At 42.4% G+C, this 16,139-nt stretch overlaps 1 long non-coding RNA gene across 1 annotated transcript; it reads right to left on the bottom strand.

Moving 5' to 3' along the window:
• Positions 1-3,577: 3,577 nt before the first annotated feature.
• LOC132648715 (uncharacterized) lies at positions 3,578-15,504 on the bottom strand. The gene is made up of 5 exons (XR_009587104.1): positions 15,375-15,504; positions 13,503-13,656; positions 12,002-12,467; positions 5,912-6,021; positions 3,578-4,579 (listed from the first exon to the last, which is right to left on the bottom strand). It is a non-coding gene; the product is annotated as an uncharacterized LOC132648715 (long non-coding RNA).
• Positions 15,505-16,139: the final 635 nt, after the last annotated feature.

The following is a 16,139-nucleotide window of genomic DNA, read 5'->3' as shown; positions in this document are numbered from 1 at the left end:
CCAGTGTCTTTTACTCTCCCTCTAATCACACACACTCTGACCAGTGGCGCCTCAAGTCAGCCCAGCCTGGAGCCAGCTCCAGAGTCCCAGCTTGCCTCTGCTTTCAGCCCTTCCCATCATCCACACCCACAGCTCTCCTGACTCTGTGGGCCTCCAGAGCTGTGTCCTGTAGGTCAGAGACAGACACAGACACAGACACAGAGATGCTGAGAAATGAACGCCCTGCTGAGAAGTTCACCTGCTGCTGACATTGACGTTAACCGTGGCAAACGCTTGGGGACAAGAAGTCCCTGTTTGTTTATTTCTGTCTCCTTCTTTTGACCTGTACATCTACTCGACTTAGAAGATGGCTTCTCGTGATGGTCTGTAGCTTTTACACAGAAAGGTGAGTGAACGAGATGCTAGGGGAACCCTAGCTTGCTGGGTCAGGGGAAAATGAAGGCCAGATGTAAAGAGGCTGAGGGGTGAAGAGAGCCCTCTGTTCTGGGTGTTGGAATGTAGGATGAGAGAAAAGTAAGAAGGAGGAAGCCAAGGAGAACATATGTGAAGGGGCCATGAGAGTATAGGGGCAGAGATGAAGCAGGGGCAGGAGAATGACCAGGTCACAGGCAGCAGGGTAAGGAGGAAGGGCCACTGTGTGGGCAGTGGCAAGTCCCCTGGACTTCCTGAGTAGAGGTCTGGTAGGAGAAGCTCAAAGGTACAACCAAGACACTTGCTCGTGGGCCCAAGTGCAGTTGGCATGAGCAACCAGGAGGCATGGAGGTCACCGTATGAGGAATGGAGCAAGCGACATGCATTCAGAAGTTCACCTAAAACTTCTAACTGGGAGATGAGAACGCTAGCATTTCTGGTTCTGATGGGACATCCTTGGCAAACTGTTGGCTTGCCTCTGTCTGAACCCCTGCAGAACAATGTTGTGTCCATCAGCTGGCAAAGGCCTGTCTTTAAAGGCTTTTAGGAACCATATCCTTAGATAAATTAAACCTTCCACTCATTGGCTCGTTCTACTCTGAGGGCTGTTCAGAAATGTTCTTGCTCATTCTCCTTCACAGTAGTTGCCGTTTCGCCTTCTATTGTGAGCCCAGCTCTTTCTCAGTGAGTCCTCTTAGCTCTTACAGGACACAGATCTTGACACACTGAACTAGCCTACGCACTTGGTGTGTGTGTGTTGCTGTGTATACCACTAAATGACAGCCCCAGCCCAGCTTGTTCCCTTACAATTCTTATCTTATAACGTACTTTAAACATTTATGTGTATGTGTATATGTGAGAGAGAGAAAATGACAGAGAGGAGACAGACACACACACATACACAGAGACAGAGAGAGAACATGCATGTGGTGGTCAGAGGACAGCTTGTAGCAGTCAGTTTCTCCTTCCATCATGAGAGGTCCAGGAATTGAATTCACATTGCTTGGCACCAAGGTCCTTTCCTGCTGGGCCATATATGTGGCCTTTATAAGGTGTTTTCTAGAGAGAAAAAGTTCATGTTTGTATTTCCTCTGAGGTACTTATTAATGTCCCTTCCTCTGGTTAGCACCAGAGTAAAGGCACAGTTTTATGTCTTCCTCACCTTCCAGGTTATCTGTCTCTGTGCTTGGTCATGGGGACAAGAGAACAGGGGCAGAACCTGGAAGTAGATGCATCAGCTGTGACACAGAAGCTTCTAGGAGGAAACCAGGTGCAATGACAGGTTGTGATGTCTACCTCTAACAAGCCTGAGAATGAGCAGTAGTTATCAAGGAGATAGTTCAACAACAAAGACTGCAGGAGGATCTATGGTTCAGACTAAACACTCTTGGCCAAACAGCCTTGAGCATCACTGGAGCCATTTTCAGGCATGGGCTCTGAGAGGTGACTGGATCGTGAAAGCTCTCATCTGATGAATGATCTGCAGCAATGCCAATGCTAAGAGGGGAAACTGGGCAATTGAGCATGTGCTCTTAAAGAGTACAGGTTGTTCCTGCTCTCTTCCTCATCTCTCTTCCTACTTTCTGAGGGAAGCAGCTTTCCTTGTAACCAGGACTGAGACTTCTAAAACTATGAGTCAAACTAAACCTCTTCTTAAGCTGATCGGTCTGCGACAGCAACAGAGAGACAACACAAGACTCTCTAGAGATAGACCAGGCATCCAAAACACAACCACCCCAAGACCAGGAGACAGTGGCATTGGGGAGGCTCTGCAGCAAGTAACCAACAAGCCTCAGGGCCAGGGGCTTTGTTTGAAGATTGGCATTCTGTGAAAGCATCAAAACAGGCCCAAAGGCACCTGCATTTGGATAAGGGACCTGGTCTTGGGCAGGATGTATGTCATTGTGAGTGTTGGTATAGAGTTCTGGGGCACAGGTTCTTTGGGGAACTCACCTCCTTCCAGTGATCCTTGCAAACCTTTGGCTCCAGGAGAGCCAGTCCCTCCTGTCATCGATGCACTCCCCACTCTGTTCTTCCATTCTCTGCTTCCCTTTCTCTAGGTCTCCACCCCACCATCTGTGCTGGGAAATCCTCTTCACTACCTCAACATCTTCCTTTGCCTTGGTCCAGCTGATGGGTGCTGCTGATACTGTATCCGTCTAGTTTTGAGATGCCAAGTTGCTGAGACCATTTCTAGAAAGGAGTTTCATGGTTGCTTACCAATGTCACTCCAGGTGTGGGAGGATGGGCAGCTGCTGTGACTTCTCAGTGTTTTCAAACCAGCCGCCAAGGCTGGGATCAGAAGGGAAAGAGTAGCACATGGTACTTGAAGCTGCTGAATTCAGCGTTGGAGCAGAGCTGCCTCAGTCCCTCCTTCTGAAGCACAGAATGAGGGCAGACTGCAACGTACCAGGGAGGCATTGCCAAAGGCAGGAAGGCACACTCTCCACGCCAGTGCAAGGCTCTGGTTGTTTACAACTCCTCCGAGCTGCACTGGTCCTTGGCTTTGCTTAGTTTAGGAGGGAGAGTGACAGATTCAAGAATTTGTTCCATGGAAGGGATTTTTTTTTTCAGTGTCAAAAGGAGGATGCCACCTGTCTCAAGTCCCCTCCCCCAAACCTAACAAATACATAGAGGAGCAGGAAAAGGTGACAAAGGAGTGGATGTAGTTAGGAGAGAGGCTGACTTTATACTAAGCAACTGGAAAAAGTATGTGAAATTTCACCACATATTTAAAGAGCTCCTATCGCGACTTGGACATAATCCTGCATATGAAATCTTGTAATAGAAACTGGCTGGGAAAGCTATGTGTGTTCTTATTGTAAAAATACCACACCCTTAACGAAGCACTGGAAAGTCCAAGGAGGCCACCCTGATGGACCACAGCCAAAAGGAGGGCAGACTATCTGGAAAGGATTGGAGCCTATCAAGGCATTTGAGCAGGATTTTATGCAAATATAATCAGCTCCAAAATCAAATCACAATTATTTACTCCAATATCTCTGGCCCTCAGTAATGCCAGCATGTTTCCCTCGCCAGCCCCTTGCCCTGTCAAGAAGAGGATAAAATAGGATTGTTTACTTTTATTATTACACATCCTGTTACAAACCCCACTGTTGCTAAGTATGTACAGAACCTTTAACTAAAGAAACTAATTGCAAGCCACTTTCAATATCTCTTGTTTTTTAATTTAATGCCCTCGGAGAGACATAATTGGGCTGGAGGGAAGAATTTTCACTGAAGTCATGAATTTGCTATATAAATACAAACAAGAAAGAAAGCTAATACAGTAAGGGAATATGGGATTAATTTTGAAATTGTCTGATTAGTGGATTCCTGCCCATCAATAATTGCCTTATATTTTCCCAAGGCCCTCTCTTTATTGGAGTTTGGCACTGCATCTGCCCACAGTCTGTCAATCAGCCTGCGCAGCTGGGAGGGTCTGGAGACGCCACAATTGGAAGCCTGCTGGGGCGCCTTGTTAGACAAAGCAATATATCCCAGACGTGAAAACACCCCCATCTCAGCTCGGCTGCTAACGTCTTTACACTCAGTCCTCCTACACTGGAGTCTGGCCTCCGTGGGACAGGGTCTGATTTATTTATTTATTTTTAAGGAAAGAAAATAAAAAGTCACAGTTGCCGGCTTACATGTATTTTATGGGCCTGGGCTCTGGTGGAGTCTGAGGTCAGAAACACTTCCTTCTCCCAGCAGCCAGGTTGATCAGCACTGTCATTAAGATGAGCTGGACAACAGCTGGAATTCCTAAAGTCACATCAGCTCTGTGGGGGATGTGCTTCCTACATGTAAGACTGAAAGATGAGCAGAAGGACAGGAGCAAGTATGCAGATGGCGGGTTTTTAAGTTAACTAATTCTGAAAATCTGAAATGTTTTTCCAGCCTCCAAAACATTTCCTGACTCTCATCCCTAGGCCTGGAGCTCCAATCATTAAAGACTCTTGATCAGAGAAGGGAGAGACAAGTTTGTTGGCTGACGGCACCATAAACATCTCTTCAGACCACACTTGCTATCACACATACACACAGAGTTGCAGCCTGGCTAATGCTATGTTTATACCATGTTCATTTCCAGAAATATTTATGTCTCTCTATCTTGCCAGCAATCAGTCAAAATATACAAAACGATCCGCATTCAGGGATGCTTCCTCTGGAAGACAAAACAAAATAAGACAAAGATGGCTCGGATCGTGCTTGTTTCTGTTTTGTTTTCTCATTATCTACTGTTTGCCTTCCCTGTTGGGTAAACTGAACATTTGTTTTCAGCAGGGAGTTCGTGCTTGCTAAGTAGAAAACATGCTGACTGGAGCATCGTCCCTGGGCAACAAGGTGAGGTGATTAGCTACCCAAAGGCAATGTCCTCTCAAAGTCTAGGTCTGTACTCTTCCCAGTGGCCAGGACTAGCTTTGGGTAGCATTCTTCATCCTGCAGTGTAGACATCTGTGGTGGTCTCAGCCTACTGGGTACAGGGTCAAGTTCTGGATCTACTGCAGCTCTGGTTGCTTGCTTCAGTGGAACTGATAGCTTCCAACTGAATTCTCTCCACTGTTGCCAACATCAACCCTTGTCATCTCCTCCTCCCCCAGGCCTGTATCATTTGTGGTTGGTAGAGATCACTGCCCACATGGATTGTTCATTTCACATGTATGGAGAATCTCCTAGTGCTATATACCATGCCTGCACAGATCCACATGAGAATATATGCACCTATGCCATTGGCTGTTATGTCCCTGCATTCTGCCTGGTACCTGAGAGATGCTCAAGGAACACCTTCTTTAGGTCAGGTCATAGGAGCTTACAGCAATCACCTTCCCACGAGGTAACGGACTCATGGCTCCAGCATGGCAGAACATCTTTCCAACCTCTAATTTTTCCAATCTACTATCCCTCCAAGATCCTTTGGGCACTGGACCAGTTTCCATTCTTACTAGAAGGAAAACGATTTCTTTTCTTTAGAGGGACTGGCTAAGGACCTTCCTTCGGGCCTTAATTAGTTTCCAGGACTGTACAGTGCGCTCTTCCCCAGATGTGCTCACCCTTCCTCTAAGCTGGTCTCATCACTCCTGGAAAGGCAAGGTTACCCCTTTGATCTTTCTCTTCTCTCTGTTGCTTCTCTTCTTCCTTCACCAGTGACAGTCTGCCTGCCTGCAGAGCCCAGCTATAATCTGATGGCCTCCAACTGTACTCCCTCCACTGTTGTCAACACCAGCACCCTCATCTCCTTCTCCCAAGTCTTGTATAATTAGCATACATCATATCTGTATAAATATCACTGCCCACATGGATTTTTCCTTTCACGGGTACTGAGAAATGCATGTGTACCATGCTTGCACTGATCCACATGAGAAATACACACTCATGTCATTGGCTCTTATGCCCCTAGTACCTGCATTCTGCTTGCTACCTGAGATATACTCAAGGAACACTTTCTTTGGGTTGTTTTGTTTTTTGAGAAATGGGCTTGCTATAGAGCCTTACTTACTTGCTAAGTAGGCCAAGCAAGTTGGCCTTGGATTTGTGGTGATCCTTCAATCTCTACCTTCCAAATGCTGGAACTATAGGCTTCTGTCACCAGGCCTGCCCAAGGAACACCTGTTGAATGAGTAAATTAGTGTGCAAATAGATAAGTGAATAAGTTAGAAGGAATATTGTCCTCATTATCACAAACACAATAACTTTCGTGGGGTAATCAAAAAAGCCTTTGTGTGTGTGTCAGCGGGGGGGGGGGCAGTGATTTGCTGAAAGAAAAAGCACATAGACTGATATCCTCAGTCATAAAGAGAACTTCTGGCTCCCATGACAGGGCAAAACTCCTGTCTAGCAGAACTAGAAGGGTGTGCTATGGGGGGAGAGGGGTGCTGGACCTGCCTTCCTGGTCTCTTCCTGCAAGTCTTCTGGTGGTTTGTATGAGAGTGGCCCCCATTGGCTCATATATTCGAATGCTAAGTCACCAGGGAGTGGAACTATTTGGGAAAGATTAGAAGGATTGGGAGGTGTGGCCTTTTTGGAGATGTCACTAGAGGTGGGCTTTGTGTGAGTGGTTAAAAAAAAAAGGCAAAAGCTTTGAGTGTGTTCTTTCTTGTCGATCAGTCTTGTCCACAAAGACAGGCCGCTTTGGGAAAGAAAGGTACAGTTGGGAAGGCAAAAGGAGGATTTCAAAATGGGAGTTTAGGTGTGTTTGCTCTTGTCAGTCTTATTATTGACTCAGGTTGGACACAAATACCACAAGTAAACATTATGCGAGGAGGAAATAACTGCAATCATGGGTACCAGACAGGAAGACTGAGGGACCTGGAAATAGGTCGCATCTCTGTTCCTACAGATCCCATTGCATTGAGGTCCCATTTTCCAGCAGAAGCCTAAAGAAGGTGGTGTGAGTTCACTTATATTGCAAACACGTGCTGTGGCTTGTCGTAAAACAAATGGTATCACCTTTGATTCTCCGTAATTATCACTCCAAAATGAGAGCAAGGAGAGAGAAAGTTCTGAGGCGAAGCTGCTCCCTAACCAGAAGGCCCAAACCGTGCGTGTGACTGATGATGTGATAAGAGGGTGTGGACCATAAGAAGAAAGCGCGACATCTATTCCAAGGTAACAAGTTGCATATAAAGAGCTGGGAGCAGTCTGCATATTAGAAACAGTTTCCACTCATTCATGTGGAACAGAACAATCTGCAGCATGAAAGGAGGGTAGTAACATTTGGCAGGCTCACTGTGAGCCGGTGAGAAGGCATAAGAGGAGAGATTCCTGAAAGAGACCCTAACTTAATCAATCACTCGTAGCAGGAGGCTGAAGTAGATCAAAAGGGCTGTATTGGCTCAGGCATGCACACACCGTATCAATCTCTGGCCCAAGCGTGGAGGCTCCAGGCATTGCCTCACAAGCATGCCCAGAGCAGCCTGATTTTATTTGTAAACGAATGGGGAAGGCTTGAAACACAATCTCAGGCCAGGCCCATGGGCAGGGGCCACGTGAAGGAGGAGTCAGGACCAAGTGGAAATTCCCTTGGATTTATCCTCCCACTGATTCCATTCCTGTGGTGCACATCTCCAAACTGACAAATTAGTGAGGCTCCATCTGAGTCTTAGATTTTAGGAGGTGGAAAAGGGCCTGAGGCAAAAAAAAAAAAAAAGAAAAAGAAAGAAAGAAAGAAAGAAAGAAAGAAAGAAAGAAAGAAAGAAAGAAAGAGGGAAAGAGAAAAGGAAAGGCCATAGCTGGCCTGTGCCAATGACAGAGGACTAGCCTCATTGGTTTATATCTATATGAACTTGACTCTCAGGGACAAAGAACTTACTTGTCTCCTAGATGAGCATTCAAGGGTCTGGCCCAACAGCCAGCCTTGGCCAACTCCCTGAAGTAAGCAGTGCCAGCCACAGCTTTTTAACTTACATGGGAGGAATTAATTTTCTCTCTTGCTTATCTTACTTTTGCATTTGTATTATATACTTTTAAGCTTTGTACTCTCCCTTGGAAATATTTTCATAGGAAGTGTGCATGCTTTGAGGCGACAATCAATGTCTTCTTGAATTCACTTCTCTCCTCTGAATTTGTAATGACACAGTAGTAATAACCTGGGGAAAACTGAGAAAAGAGCCATCCAGGTGGCCCTGAGGTTTGGGTGAGAATGAACCTTGCACCACAGCTGAGAATGTATTTAACATTCCCTCATTCCTAAGCAGCACACTGATCTTGATTCTGCCTTTTTAAAATTTTCTTCTCTCTTCCCTTTGCTGCCTGGAGTAGTCTTGCTGTGCAAGACTCAGGCTCAGACCAGCAGTGTGACTTTTAAGACTCTGAAGTGTGATGTCAAACATTCAACAGACCTCATTGCAGCTCCCCTCTCACTCTACTCTGCTGGGTGTCTGAGGGTTTTTTTAGGATCTGGCTAAAGCAAAATTAAGTTGGGGTTTGGTGGGATGCATTTGCACAATTCACCATCTCTACAGAGAACTAAGTTCTGACTAGCTGCCCTCATGAAAAAAAAAAAAAGCTAAACTCTTAATTTCACTAAAATTATGTCAAACAAATCAAATAGTTCCAGGGTCCTGGGAAAAGATGGATAATGCTAAGAGACATATAACCAAAGGCAGTCTACCTCAACTGTCCAAGATAATTTCAATTATTTTGACATCTACTCTAACATTCTCTTGACCTTTATCTCCATGCTTTCAAACAAAATTCTAATGCTTCACTTTTTAAATAAAAAAGAAGGCCAAACTTGTGGCTATACAAAACTCCCCTTACACAAGTAATCTAGTTTCTGTATAGGAAAAGATCTCAGTTTGGTTTTGAATATTATAAAATTTAAAAATGAAGGTAAGTATTGTCATATAACTGTAAGTTTGTTGGTTTGTGAATGTTAGATACTGTCTACTTATTTCAGCCTGCCTACTTCTCTCCCATTTTCTTTCTGTGGTTATACTGGGTTGTTTTGTTGTGTTAAATCAATGAACTTATATTTTATATGACAGGACTAATATTTTTGTAAACACTAAGCAGATGCATCATAACTTCCTCTTGTATAATTACTTCCAACTGGAAAGCTGATATATTTTCACCAAGAAGTTAAGTGCAAGAGTGTTGATAGCAAAGTCACAGCACCCTTTTACTAAATTTCACCTCTGACTGTCAGTAGCAGAGTGGGTAAATTGTGATACACAATTAAGCACTCTGTATGTCTGAGAATCCATGAACTACCATTGTGTGCAATGACACAAACTGATCTGAAAAACATAGTTAGCAAAAGAGATAAGACACAGCAGAAGCATATGAACCTTACATGGACACAGGTAATGTGTTTACTTGGAAGTTAGTAAATATTCTAAGGGAAGCTCAATGACTATAAAGAAGCCCAAGGAAGGCCTCTGGGTGCTAGAAAGACCCTATTTCTGGGCAGCTTCTTTTTTACATAAGTATATTTATATGTTTTGCCCTGTGAAATTTAAAGATATGAACATGTGCAATTTCTATTTTTCTATGTACATTTTACTTCCATAAAAAATGTAAATATCATTATAGAAAGATGTTTACATCTGTTATTAAGTGATACCATGTGACCTCCCTGCTTTTAAAGATTTTCATTTTATTTAAAACACATCTTTATCCCTTTTCCTAACCTCTGCTGTTTCATTCCATTTTCAGAGTATATTTACATTCTCTTCTGTAACCAAAATTCCAAGTTTGTTTTGATTTATTCCTATAGTTAGGTAGATCATCTTGCTGATGTCCCCAGTTCTCTCTTAGGGGATTAATATGTGTCTCTTATTTACCAATCAGGTTCAGGGACACAGTCATCCTCAAGTGAGTCTGGCATGTTCGAAACAATGTGTGGGTTGGGTTTTTTTGTTTGTTTGTTTGTTTGTTTTTAAATTTTATTTTAGGGTCAAAGCTTGACCAGCAATAGAAGTCTCAGGTCATACTTTATTGAGAAGGGATATTCTATCATCTTTTTACCATGGTGAAGTGGGTCTGATAAGCCCTATAAGTTACCTTCCCATCAGAAATCATTCTTGCTTGCCAACCTTCCCAAAGAATTCTTTGAAGTTCAGCACTTTTAGGAGTACACCCCTCCCAAGTGACCGTTCTGGCTAAGGATTTCCTAGTGCCTTTTCCTCATAAAGTTTTATACTTTTAGGAAATTTTTCCTGAGTTCTATCTTTAAATATTTGTTCTGTCCATTACTCCTGATGCCTTCTTTGAACATTTTACTTAGTTTGCTTCTCTTGTCTGTCATTTTTCCCTCAAGGCTTTGCTACTTGGCAACTTGTTCTGGTTTCCTTTTGCTCTGGCCTCTCACTTTTAGCTCTGTTAGTAGTCTTAACTGAGTATGCACACACTCAGGCATAGGCTCTCTAAGGATGTGAAAGTATGGGTAGTTTTAAGAGCAAAGATGTCTATGCTCTCAATTTTCATATGTGTTCTTTCCAAAAATTGATCTGCGAGGACACACATCTGAGGTTGAAACGTTCTGTTTCTTATTTTTCACTTTTCTGCCCTTCACCAACCCTGTATCTGACAGAGGGCTAATATGGAGAATATATAAAGAACTCAAGAAGTTAAACAACAACAAATCAAGTAATCCAGTTAAAAATGGGGTTAAAAACAGAGCTAAACAGAGAATTCTCAGTAGAGGAATATCCAATGGCAGACAAACACTTAAAGAAATGCTCAACATCCATAGTCATCAGGGAAATGTAAATCAAAACGACCCTGAGATTTTACCTTACACTCATCAGAATGGCTAAGATCAAAAACTCAAGTAACAACATAGGCTGGAGAGGATGTGGAGGAAGGGGAACCCGCCTTCATTGCTGGTGGGAATGTAAACTTGTACAACCACTTTGGAAATCAATCTGGCACTTTCTCAGACAATTAGGAACGGTACTACCTCAAGTCCAGCTATACCACTCCTAGGCATATATCCAAAATATGCTCAAGTACACAAAAAGGACATTTGCGCAACCATGTTCGTAGCAGCTTTATAATAGCCAGAATCTCTAACTCAGATGTCCCACAACAGAGGAATGGATACAGAAATTGTGGTACATTTACACAATGGAATACCACTCAGCTATTAAAAACAAGGAAATCATGAAATTTGCAGGCAAATGGTGGGAACTAGAAAAGATCATCCTGAGTGAGGTATTCCAGAAGTAGAAAGACACACATGGTATATACTCACTTATAAGTGGATATTAGACATATAATATAGGATAAGCATACTAAAATCTGTACACCTAAAGAAGCTAATCAAGAAGGAGGACCCTGGGTAAGATGATCAATCCTCATTCAGAAAAGCAAACAGGATGGACATCAGAAGAGGGAAAAAACAGGGAACAGGACAAGAACCTACCAAAGAGGGCCTCTGGAAGACTCTACCCAGCAGGGTTTCAAAGCAGATACTGAGACTCATAGCCAAACTTTGGGCAGAGTGCAGGGAATCTTATGAAAGAGGGGGGAGAGAAAAAGACCTGGAGGGAACAGGAGCTCCACAAGGAGATCAACAGAATCAAAAAATCTGGGCCCAGGGGTCTTTTCTGAGACTCATACTCTAACCAAGGACCATGCATGGCAATAACCTAGAACCTCTACACAGATGTAGCCCATGGCAGCTCAGTGTCCAAGTGGGTGCCCTAGTGAGGGGAACAGGGGCTGTCTCTGGCATGAGCTCAGTGGTTGGCTCTTTAATCACCTGAGGGAGGGGGCAGTCTTACCATGCCACAGAGGAAGACAGTGCAGCGAATCTTGATGAGCCCTGATAGGCTAGGGTCAGATGGAAGGGGAGGAGGACCTCCCTTATCGGTGGATTGGTGGAGGGACATGGGAGGAGAAGAGGGAGGGAGGGAGGGTGGGAAAGGGCTATAGCTGGGATACAAAGTGAATAAATTGTAATAAATAAAAAAATTAAAAATTAAAAAAGGAGAGCATTGAAAAGCTGAACTATGAAAAACAAAAGAAAGATGACTCTTCAGTCATCATTTGAAGTTGAGAGTTCTGTCTAAATCAACATATTGTGAATTCACTGTAGAGGAGGATGGCAAGAAAGATGGCAGATTTTGTCTGTGACTCTCACCTTTTCTAATCCATAACTATTGTCAAAGAGTCTTTGGAAGTGAGTCAGGCCAGACAGGTTCAACATTTACAGCATCTGCGCTGAGGAGAACAGGGATCTCACCCTTTATGCTGAGTTGTGCACAATGAGGGCAGAGCAGATACAGTATACAGAGCCCACAGCCTCAGGGATAAGGCTGGCACTGATGAATGCCAAGCTACATTGCCCCTAGAAAGAATCATATGAAAACATTCAGGGAAAAAACATGATATATCTTGTCTCCATTAATCCGAGAATTTTGAGTATCAAAGTGTCAGTCTACAAATTGCTATTTCTCACTCTGCACCAATCTTCATGATGGAACTTGGAGACCCTTCCATCCTCCCATTCTTTGGTCCTCACAGATGCATATCACATGGTCTTGAGAAGGAAATGAAAAGAAATCTCACACTAATTTCCCAATGCTTGTAGCAGGAGAGTGTTGCCTCTGGAGATAAAAATAAAATTATATAAATTAGAATTTAATGTTTCCTTGAACATTTATTCAGACGGATAAGAGAATATTTTCATAATCTTTTGCCAGTAGATTATGAGATGCATTAAGCTCATTTTTGTTTGATTATATGTAGCAAGAATTTTTGAATCTTTGTTAGTTTAAAAACCACAGAAATGTTATAAGAATATGTTTTTGTCTTAATCCCAGGAGTGGGGATATGGGGCTGCTTTGTAGCAGCTGACTGTGATGTGCCTCATGCTCTAGCAGAGGGGTGATTTCTCCAGCAGTATATAGTTTCTGTGAGTTTGTGATGTTTGGAATTCTTGGAACTTATCAGAAGATATGTAAATGCTAGAGCCCCAATTGTTGGTAGTTGGATACTGTTGATTGTAGTTTATCATGAGGTTATGAATGAAGAAATGAGAAGAAATTAGATATCCTGATGGCAAACACCAAACTTACCCCAAGGAACTCGACACACCTAATCAACAGAAAGTAGTCTAACAAAAAGGGTACCTTCTTTCCCCTCTATCCTTTTTTTCTCTCCTATTTCATGTTAGGGGGTTGAGAGGGAAGAAGTAAAGCAGTAGAGATGGGTGGAAGAAAAAGGAACACACAAAGTAGCCAACGCCAGCCACAGGTACATACACGGGCACATAAAGCACATGCCACTCTCCTGTTCTTTTCTCCTGGGCACTTGGTGGATATGGGCGCTATAGAAGGGATATGTCCTCAAGTCTACCGTAGAAATGCACACAGCAACAACTAATAGCACTTTATGAGTCCTCTGCTTATTGATGGCCCAGTGCCTTCCACAAAGGAGTTGAAAATGCAATCTGAAAGAGAACACCTTCCCCATACAGGCCTAGAATAAAATGTTCCCCAAACATATACTAGAACATGGTACCCCAAACTTTCCATGGCAGTTTCACTTAGGGGGAACTCTTCCATCTCCATAGAATGCTTTTCTAATAATATCAGAAGCATAATTACAAAGATGCTCATTTGAACCATTAAGTGAATTACCAACTGCTCTTGTCAAGGTTCAAACTTTCTCCATCTGTCTTTGTGTCCTTTTGAGATATTATGGGATGTTCCAGGAGATGAGAATTCAGCTTGAAGCTACCTCGTTCATAACAGCAGATCATTCTTTCTTGAACTCTGTAAGAATGAGACTCTTCTGAAAATAACAAGAATAATTCATTGAATTTATTAAATTTAAAATTTAAAGGTTTGGAAGAGGGGCAGAGTCGTCAGAAATTTGAAACGACTGGTTGGTTCTAAAGCTGGGGAAGCACAGTCTTTTGCCCAGGTGGGTTCTAATTCTAGATTTTTGACAAACTGGAGGCAGAACTTAACCCAGTCACCAGTCATCAATATTTGAAATAATTGTGATATCACATATGACTTTGGTATGGGGCTGCTCATAGCATTGAAACATTTATGTCTGTCTACCTAAGTAAAACAGGGTCTTATATCTATAAAAGAGGAGTATAATTAATGCTAAGGCTGCATCAGTGTGAAAATCAGTTGTATTTAGTTATAGCTATGTGAAGTAATTGGGAAAAGCTTTATTATCAAAATTTGTAACATTTACTTAGCTTAATTGTATACCAATTGCAGTAATTGGTTCAAAGGAAAAAGAATCCTTAGGAGGCTTACAGATAGATGGAATTATAAACTATTACATTTTAATTAAAATCAATTTAAATAAATTAATTTAAAATAATTTTAATATTAAATTTATTGCAGAGAAATATGACAAGGTAAGCAATAGCTTCTTCTAAATGTAAAGATATTATGTGGGGATAAAACATTACAGAAGAAGAAAGAAAATAAGAGGCTCAAGAGAAACAGAAATTGTATGAACACGGCACCTTCTACAATAAAGAGTTTGTGTGTACATTTTGGTGTATATCAAAGTATTCTGATATTTAATTTTTTGAGACAGGCTTTTCCTGTGTTGCTCTGGATAATCTGAGACTCACTATATAGACCAGGCTGGCAATCCCCCTGCCTCTGCCTCCAGAGAGCCGGGATTCAAGGCGTGTGCACCGTGTTTGGTATACTGTGATATTTATACCTGAATGGAGTTAAAACTTGTGCTGTTCAGGTGGCTCTTGGATTGTGATTTGCTGATCCCTCATCTAGATCTAAGAAAAGGGTAGAAAAAAATGTTGATAGTGTACAGTTGGGAGTCAAACCTGCGTTGTGTCTGTAGCCACCAGATTGTGAAGAGGAAGAGTGAAACAGAAAAAAAAAAAAAGAAAAGAAAAGAAAGAAGAGGAAGGGATTTAATTTAAATTAGTTTTCTCCCAGTAACCCAAAGAAGTGGCCCACGTGGCCGGCAGCTGGTGAGCAGTGACGCTGTGCCCTCTGTGCAGCTCTAGTCTCATCTCACTGAGGGACACAGAACTAATGGTCATGGGGGAGGTCCATCGGGCCAGCCAGTTCTTGTGCATGCTCAGAAGCACACACTAATGTGTGCCTCCTTCTTTAGCCCACTTAATTCCATGTCTGTAAACTCAGGTCAGGCTTGGGAGCTTCCTGCCCCAGCCTGTACCTTTCGCCTGCTTCTGCGCGGAGACCTTAAATGTCTCACTGCAGACTGTTCCTCAGCTCTAGATCTGTGGTGATGGACTTCTCTGCTGCTTTCTGCCTGCTGCCAGCATCCACAGCTTCTGGCTTGATTTTTAATTCAGTTTGAATAGCTCTGCCTTCTGATCAAAGAATATTTTAAGTAATTGTTGATGTTAGGCCTTAAAACTAGCCCACTGTTGCTTTCTATTTGTCCCATCCGAAGTAAGCTTTCTGGTACTCCTTTCTGTCGTTTTATAAGGACATTAACTGAATACATTTACTCTTGCATTTCTTTTTTGATTAGTTTGTTAATTATACCTCATTTATGAGTCTTTTCATGGTTACTCTGAGATTTCAGCATGGATCTTGATCTGTAAGAACCCAACACAAACTCCTGTTTTAATCAATGTAAAGATTATACAGAATTTTTCATTATTCTTCATTTTTCTTACTTTTAGTGCCATTTTCATTGTTTCTATTTCTACATATTTTAAACACCTCAAGATAACATTTTTAAGAGTTTGAGGACAGGAGCTCCACAAGGAGAGTAACATATACTGATTCACATGTTTTTCTGGCTTTCTTATAAAGATATGCTGGCTTCATGGAATGACCTGGGAGATGTTTTCCTCTTTGATCTTCAAGAAGTAATTCTGAGAAATTAGTAGTTTTTCTTCGATGTCCGCCAGACTTCACCAGTAGGACTTAACAACTTTCTTTGCATGAGAAATTTTAAGCTCTAAATCCAATACCATTAACAGATAAGACACAGTTCACATTACCCACTTCTTCTAGAATGAGCTTCTGGACTAAGTTTATGCTCCCAAGGAATTTGCATCTAAGTGTTGAGCCAATGGTCACAATGCTGTCTTTTGTCCATCTCTGCCCAGGGTAGAAGGCAGACAGGGTTTATTACAAACTGAAGTGAAACACTACGACAGGGTAAGAATGGCCAATAGTCAAAGAGACCATTGTCTCAATCCACATTTTAAAATTCATCCCTTGATAATTTCATGCATGTACCTTGATCATAATCACTCCTCATTACTTTCTAGTATCCCCTTCTGAAATGGGATACTCTAC

This window comes from Meriones unguiculatus, chromosome 1 (genome assembly GCF_030254825.1).
Source record: "Meriones unguiculatus strain TT.TT164.6M chromosome 1, Bangor_MerUng_6.1, whole genome shotgun sequence".
Lineage (NCBI taxonomy): Eukaryota > Metazoa > Chordata > Mammalia > Rodentia > Muridae > Meriones > Meriones unguiculatus.
This window is presented reverse-complemented; position numbering and strand designations above follow the sequence as displayed.